Source organism: Borostomias antarcticus (assembly GCF_949987555.1).
Source record: "Borostomias antarcticus genome assembly, chromosome: 14".
Classification (NCBI taxonomy): domain Eukaryota; kingdom Metazoa; phylum Chordata; class Actinopteri; order Stomiiformes; family Stomiidae; genus Borostomias; species Borostomias antarcticus.
In genome coordinates this window covers 16,736,592-16,745,003 of record NC_140247.1, presented here as the reverse complement: position 1 = coordinate 16,745,003, position 8,412 = coordinate 16,736,592, and positions in this window count along the sequence as shown.

Genomic DNA, 8,412 nt, shown 5'->3' with positions numbered 1-8,412 from the left:
TTTTTCAAATGTTGGTTTAGTTATTAGTAAGGGGAAATTGATTGATTGACTGATTGATATTCTGGAAGTTTAGGGCTTTTGCCCCAGGTATATGCGAATGTGACCAAGTGTTGAGGCCAAACTAGTAAATCTGTCATCAGTAGTTTTTACAGTAACTATTAAATCTGGAATTACTAAGGGAAATTATGGAATTACAAGCTTTTTTTCAAATGTTGGTGTAGTTCATCTAATTCCTTTTAAAACACAAGAGGGAGACAGTTTCAAAAGTGCAAACATTTTATTAAATAGAACAATGAACCTAACCCCCCCCATAGAATGAATATGTAACCCTAACTCTAAAACTGTATTTATTTATTGTCTAACAATGATCCTAACCAGAAATAAGAATATGTATAAATACAAATATATAAAAATAAAAATATGTACAACAAACTTAACATTATTGGAATTTAAAACTAAAATATAAAGTGCAAACATTTTATTAAATAGAACAATGAACCTTTTTTTTTATAATTTTGAACAATACTAATATGTATAAATAACTTCCTTTGTAGCTAGTAGAATAGAATGTGGAACCTGATTTTCGTGCACATCTGTCCACAGCAAGACCTCGAGAACCGGCCGAGAACATGGTCACAAACGGGAACCTGGAGTAACTGGAGTAACTGGAGTTGACAGAGGTCAAAGTGAGATCTCCGAGAACATTCATGGATGCCGCACTGCTTCCGCTGTAGCTAGACACACACGGCCACTAGTTCCTCAAAGTAGACCCGTAGGAGAATGTGTAACCTGAGTTTGGTGCACGTCAGTCCACGGCAAGACCTCAAGAATGGGCCCCAAATATGCTGAAAAAGGGGCAACCGCCGAATGACAAAAGCATCACTCCAATCCCTCATACATTCACATTCATGTCTAGGCACAGGGAGGACATACAAGGCTATAACTCGGAAGACTAGCAGGACAAAATGGGCCGATAAACATACTCTAACATCGGCCTGATGCATGCTTTCCTTGAGGAGCTGTGAAGGAGCAAAGCCCACTCCCCTCCTATGGCCTATCTGAGGCAACAAGAGGGTCTACAAGCATACGCCTGTAAGACCCTGTTGCTGGGGTTAAGGTTGGGGCTCCACACGTAGGACAATTCCGATGGTATGGGCGCGTTCGGGGAGCAAAGACGAGTAAGGATATGGTGGAATCGGTACAATTAACCCCATCGTTTCCACGGGAGAGGCTCTTTTAACACCTTAGTAAATCCGTAATTACTAGCATAAATGTGTATATGTTTAATCTTTAATATCTCAGCTCAACTTTGACGCACAACGATTCTGAAGCAACCGACGGGTGCGGGGCATACTAATTCACCTGGATGTGTTGGAATCGGACCTCTAGGCCCCATCGTTTTTGCGAGAGAGCGTTCCTGCCAAAAAGACATGTGCTTTGGGATCTCGGTACCGACGTGTGCGGGGCATCATACTGGGACCTCTGGGACCAACGGGACCAAACTTATGGATATTCAGATTCAAGATTCAATAATGTATTGTCATGTCAAACAAGGTTTAAACTAATAAATCCAGAATTACAAGCTATTTTTCAAATGTTGGTTTAGTCATGCTTTTTGCCCATGAAACTAAAAACTAACTAAAACTAACTAAAAACTAGTACATTCGTCATTACAAGTAATAGAAGTCTAAATAAAAACTAGTACATCCGTCATCACTAGTTTGTATAGTACCTGGTAAATCAGTCATTACAAGTATAGCTTAAATAGTGATTTAGCTAGACTAGTAAATCCGTCATTACAAGTAATAGTGGTCTAACTAAAAACTAGTAAATCCGTCATTACAAGTAATAGTGGTGCTATATAAATAAAATTCATTATTATTATTATTAAATGATGAACTAGTAAATCCGTCATCACTAGTTTTTATAGTGCATTCTAATACATGTGGCTTCCAGTCTAGCCCTTCTAGTAGTCAGATTTACATTGCAGCCAAGTCCATCCATCTTCATCCGCTTATCCGGGGTCGGGTCGCGGAAGCAGCAGCTCCAGCAGGGGTCCCCAGACATCCCTTTCCCTGCAGCATCAACCAGCTCTGCCTGGGGAATCTTTAGCTGCTCACAGGCCAGTGCCTGGGTCTACGCAGCCAAGTGTTGATGCCAAAATATGACTAAGTGTTGAGGCCAAACTAGTAAATCCGTCATCACTAGTTTTTTTTAGCTAACCCTTATGCAAGTAAATCCGTCATCACTAGTTTTTATAGTTACTTAAATCCTAGTAAATCCGTCATCACTAGTTTTTATAGTAACTATTAAATCTTAGTAAATCGGTCATCACTAGTTTTATAGTAACTATTAAATCCAGAATTACCAAGGGAAATTTTGGAATTAGTTTGGGTGTTGAGGCCAAACTAGTAAAGCCGGAATTACTAAGGGAAAAAAATAGTAATTCTGTAATTTTTATTTATAGCGCCCCCTTGTGGCCGACCCATAGGAATTGCACCCCAAAAATTACAGATTCGCTAGTGTATTGGGTCCATACTTTACACAACCGCTAGTTTACTCAAATTACGTAATTACTAGTTTTCCCCATTCAAAAAGCCGCAAAGTCACAAAAACGCAGAGGAAAGCACCGCTGCGCGCCCCTGCGCTTATGGAAGGACAGAATTTCTCCTAGTATTTCCGGAAATACGAGCTAGTAATTACGTAATTAATATGTCGAGGCTTGTCACCCTAATCCTTATCCTAACCCTAACCCCACCCTCTCAGAAGAACACGCTCACTGCTGGATGCTCTTAGTGGGTGTTCATGAGCGTTTGTGCCTGTGTGGATCTCTGTGTGTGTGCGTGTGTGTGTGTGTGTGTGTGTGTGTGTGTGTGTGTGTGTGTGTGTGTGTGTGTGTGGGGGGGGGGGGGGTTACAGTATCTGTGTGGTTACATGTGTGTTTGTGCTGTCACTGAAAAAAGAATGAGAGAGGGGGGTAGAGACTGTGGGAGAGGGAAAGAGAAAGAGAACTTCCCTTCCTCACATGCAAACTTCTGAACTTCCCTTCCTCACAGCAAACAGAACCAAAACCTTAGACAACGCTTTTTTCTCCAAATCACAAAAATGAAGAATTTGAGATGAAATCTGATGTTGAAAGAAATGAAAGAAATACAAATATTTATGTAATTGTGGAAATATGAAGATTTGTTCTTTCATACCAATCAGATCAAATCAAATCAAACTTTATTTGTATAGCGCATTTCAACGCAACACAATGCGCTTAATGCACTAAAAAGCCCATTGAATTGAGAGAGAGAAAAAGAGAGAGAAGAGGACAGAGAGAGAGAGGGAGAGAGGATGTCTATGGAGGTCTAGAGGAAGAAGGACTAGGCTGTTTACCAGTCTAACCAGCTTTCATAGATAATGTGCAGCTGAATGCTGAATACATGTACAGTATTGTCATTTGCTTTGTATGTCTAATATATTTTTTGAACTCTGTTGCTTGTTCACAGGTTATTTCTGTAAAAGGGATCTAGGTCTCAACAGACGAACCTGGTCCAGATATAAATAACATCTAAATATAAAGGGCCCTGACTCTGTGAGTCTCCATGGGGGGTGGGGTACTGCTCTGAACATGGTCAGGAGGGGGCCTCTTCTGAACATGGTCATGAGGGGGCCTCTTCTGAACATGGTCATGAGGGGGCCTCTTCTGAACATGGTCTGGAGGGGGCCTTTTCTGAACATGGTCTGGAGGGGGCCTCTTCTGAACATGGTCTGGAGGGGGCCTCTTCTGAACATGGTCTGGAGGGGGCCTCATCTGCAGCAGGAACACCCACCCAGCCGCTCCTAAAACGACACTTTTCAAGATCCAACACATCAAACCAAACAGAGGGACTCACATCAAACCTCAAACTTAACAGAAGGACTCTCAAAAGGTTATGTTTTCTGAAGCTGGCTCGTCGTCATGGCTGCGGTATGCGGGTCTGACTTAATGGACGCCGTCAGTGAGGACCGCAGCTGAGAGGAGGGCATCTGGGGTCTCCCACCGACAGGCGCAGGGGTCTGACTGACTTTTTCTTCTTTCATATATCATCTGATGGCCAACTCAATGTCGTGCAGCCACGCCCTCGTCTCCGGTCCTAAGTCAAAGAGGCCGGCTTCTGAAGGTGGGCTGTATAGGGGGCTTCTGAAGGTGGGCTGTATATGGGGCTTCTGAAGGTGGGCTGTATAGGGGGCTTCTGAAGGTGGGCTGTATATGGGGCTTCTGAAGGTGGGCTGTATAGGGGGCTTCTGAAGGTGGGCTGTATAGGGGGCTTCTGAAGGTGGGCTGTATAGGGGGCTTCTGAAGGTGGGCTGTATAGGGGGCAGCCGGTGATTATGTGCTCGGCAGTCTGATCAGGCTCGCCACACTCGCATGCCACATTGTCCGATAGGCCCCACTTCTTCAGAGATGACTTGAAGCGGCCGACCTCAGTGCGTAGACGGTTCAGCGAGGTCCATATATGGCATGGTAGGTCTTCTCCTTTTACACCGCCTCCCTGGATGTATCGGTTGATGCGGGAGGGCCCAACCGTCTCCCACGTCTGTTTCCAGGATGCTGCCAGCCAGGCGTCTCTGGACAAGTCCTCAGGAGCAGAATGTAACATCTCTTGTGTCGCCTTGTTATAGGGATGCCGAGACTTGAGCCTGCATGGTGGCGCCAGTGTTGTTGTGGCTTTATGCAGGATGTGCCAGTCGTACTCCTGGGATTTTCTTGCCAGGGCGAGGGTAGCTGAGTCCCGTCGGAGACTGGCCGGGGCGATTCCAGCTAGGACTGGCAGGTAGGACACAGGGGTGGGTATCCAGAGGGCGCTGTTGATGGCAGTATCTACCTTATTCACGTGTGGACTTCTGCGCCAGGCAGGGGCGCAGTATTCGACTACAGGTAGGACCAGGGTTTGCATGGATATGCGTAGAGTCTTGGGGGAAGCTCCCCAAGTCGAACCCGCCAAGCGACTGACTGGCCGTAGAGGATTCTGGGAGCTTTCTGTCTCAGGTGACGAATTACAGGCTGCCCCTGGGGTGGAAACCGCCTGACCCGAGGTCAACCAGGCCTCGGAGGGCCCCGTTAAACGTCATCAGGCCATGAACGTGAACATCACCTCAGCCCCAGTCCCATTCCCATTCCCAGTCCCAGTCCCAGTCCCAGTCCCAGTCCCAGTCCCAGTCCCAGCTCCAGCTCCAGCTCCAGCTCCAGCTCCAGCTCCAGTCCCAGTCCCAGTCCCAGTCCCAGTCCCAGCCCCAGCCCCAGCCCCAGCCCCAGTCCCAGCCCCAGCCCTCTCTGGGTGTGTGAGCAGAGAGAATAGAGACGTTGAGCCCTGGTTCCCTGTCTGGATGAATGATTGATGGAGCAGCTTCCTCTCTGCTCCTGTCTGCTCTCAGATGGACGAGGGGAGTGAAGGTTTAACCAGCGTGAGCTCCTAGTCACACCCCCTCCAAGACCAGGACAGGATCAGAGAACTGACATGGTGAGATGACACCTGTGTGTGTGTGTGTGTGTGTGTGTGTGTGTGTGTGTGTGTGTGTGTGCGCGCGCTGCACAGATGTGACCCAGTTCATTGACTCCCACCAGTCTAGAATCAGCAAGGAGGCCAACAGCACAAGCCTGACTGGAGAGTTAGTCTCTCTCTCTCTCTCTCTCTCTCACACACACACACACACACACACACACACACACACATGTAGAAGACTGTGGTACAATCCCCCAACACAGTCCTGATGTACAGTTAATTCAAGTCTCTCAACGATATTGTAGATTTCCCATAGCAACAGCAGAAACCAGACATTTTTTCCCTTTTTTTCCTGAGCCTTGGCATCCATCTTGGCAGAGGCTCTGCTAGCTGGCAGAGAGACAGAGAAACACTTCACTTCCTGTTGAGTGAGAGAGAGATCTGCTTCACTTCCTGTGGAGAGACGTGGAGAGACGTGGAGTGGTTCTGGCTGCCAACAACCTCTGAAAGTCTCTCAACTTCCTCTCCAGAAGGGCAGAGAAGAACGCTTGAATCTTTTTTTGTTTGTTTGTTTAATCTACATTCACCCAGGCTACTGTATTCCCACCAGGCTGTGTATCTGTCTGAGGGGTCACCGCTGTCCCTGGCGCTAATAATCTGCCACAGGTCCGCTTGCCATTCGATGTGCAAATGGCCAGGAACCCGCCAGCAGATTCGGCCGGAGGTCCGCCAGCTCGTCCATCGGGGACCCGCTGTAGATCCGCTAGCCTTGTGTTATCTGGGTTTATCCCTTACCTTTGTCCAGAAACAGAAGTTGAACCAATTGCAGCAAAATAGCTAACGTTACAGGAATCATCAGTGTAACTGCTTTAGCCACTGACCGCCACCATTAATGTTATGGAAGCTGCTGCTAATTGTTCTCATGAGCTCACTGGCTATCCCGCTCTTATTGTGCTGGATTAGCATTGGAAGCATTGGAACTGATGTGTCCAGGCGACAAGACCTATCTTAATTTATCTGACATTTTTTCATGTCATTTCAATTCACAGCTATTTCAGTGGCATGACTAGCTTCCGTCCTACCAGTCCTGAACAAAAACAAGCCAGCCACACACATAAGCCAGGCTGGACCTGACCTGGTTTTAATCTGGCAACACATTTGACTGTACAGAATGATAATAGTCTCAAACAGTAGAACACTATTTTAATCATTTAGAGTCAATTAGACAAAAAAATCAATTTGTTGCAAATTAACTCTCCTCTCTTTTGTGAGGAGGAATTAACATTCCTGGTTAATTCTTTCTCTCTCTCTCTCTCTCTCTCTCTCTCTTTCTCATACTGGATACTCTGCAGCCAATCCTTTCATCACTATTTAATAGTCTCCAACATTGAAGTGTTACAAGCGGCTGGTAATAGAAGGCTTTTATTGACCATCTGCTTTTAAACCAACCATACATCCCCAGACTGTCTGGTCATTTGAGAGTAATGTTTCACTCTGTCAGTACATTGCTATAATATAATCTGCTCCGTCTCTGTAAACTCTGTGTGTGTGTGTGTGTGTGTGTGTGTGTGTGTGTGTGTGTGTGTGTGTGTGTGTGTGTGTGTGTGTGTGTGTGTGTGTGGTGTGTGTGTGTGTGTGTCTTTCTGTCTGGTCTGTCCATTTGTCTAAATTGCATGAGATGATATTCCTGCTCAGTACTGAACACATCAGCCCTCCTCCCCCGGTGGCCATCTTTCTCTGGTGGGGCTGTGTTCTCTGTGTTCTCTGGAGGGGCTGTTCTCTGGCGGTGCTGTGTTCTCTGTGTTCTCTGGCGGGGCTGTGTTCTCTGTGTTCTCTGGAGGGGCTGTGTTCTCTGGCAGGGCTGTGTTCTCTGGAAGGGCTGTTCTCTGGCGGTGCTGTGTTCTCTGTGTTCTCTGGCGGGGCTGTGTTCTCTGTGTTCTATGGTGGGGCTGTGTTCTCTGGCGGGGCTCTGTTCTCTGTGTTCTCTGGAGGGGCTGTGTTCTCTGTGTTCTCTGGAGGGGCTGTGTTCTCTGGCAGGGCTGTGTTCTCTGGCGGGTCTATGTTCTCTTTGTTCTCTGGCGGGGCTGTGTTCTCTAGCGGGGCTGTGTTCTGTGCTGTTCTCTCTGGTGGGGCTGTGTTCTCTGGCGGGGCTGTGTTCTCTGTGTTCTTTGGTGGGGCTGTGTTCTCTGTGTTCTCTGGCGGGGCTGTGTTCTCTGGCGGGGCTGTGTTCTCTGGCGGGGCTGTGTTCTCTGTGTTCTCTGGTGGGGCTGTGTTCTCTGTGTTCTCTGGCGGGGCTGTGTTCTCTGACGGGGCTGTGTTCTCTGTGTTCTCTGGTGGAGCTGTGTTCTCTGTGTTCTCTGGCGGGGCTGTGTTCTCTGACGGGGCTGTGTTCTCTGTGTTCTCTGGCGGGGCTGTGTTCTCTGTGTTCTATGGCGGGGCTGTGTTCTCTGTGTTCTATGGTGGGGCTGTGTTCTCTGTGTTCTCTGGCGGGGCTGTGTTCTCTGGTGGGGCTGTGTTCTCTGTGTTCTCTGGCGGGGCTGTGTTCTCTGGTGGGGCTGTGTTCTCTGTGTTCTCTGGTGGGGCTGTGTTCTCTTTGTTCTCTGGTGGGGCTGTGTTCTCTGTGTTCTCTGGCGGGGCTGTGTTCTCTGACGCTCGGCTCCTGGTCAGATGCTTCCAAATGGGGAAACAATTACAAGACGAAAGTGACAAATTGTCCTCACACTCTGCGGGCACGACAATATCAGCAATAAACAGATACACACAGAGATTGAATTCAGCTGGCGCCACAAGACATATCATCAGAAAATATGATTCAATTTGAAAACAACAGGCAGGTAATAAGTTGAGGGGGGAGAGGGCTGGGGGGAGGTCAGCAGGGCTGGGGGGAGGGGGGGGCACTGGGGGAGGTCAGCAGGGCTGGGGGAGGTCAGCAGGGCTGGGG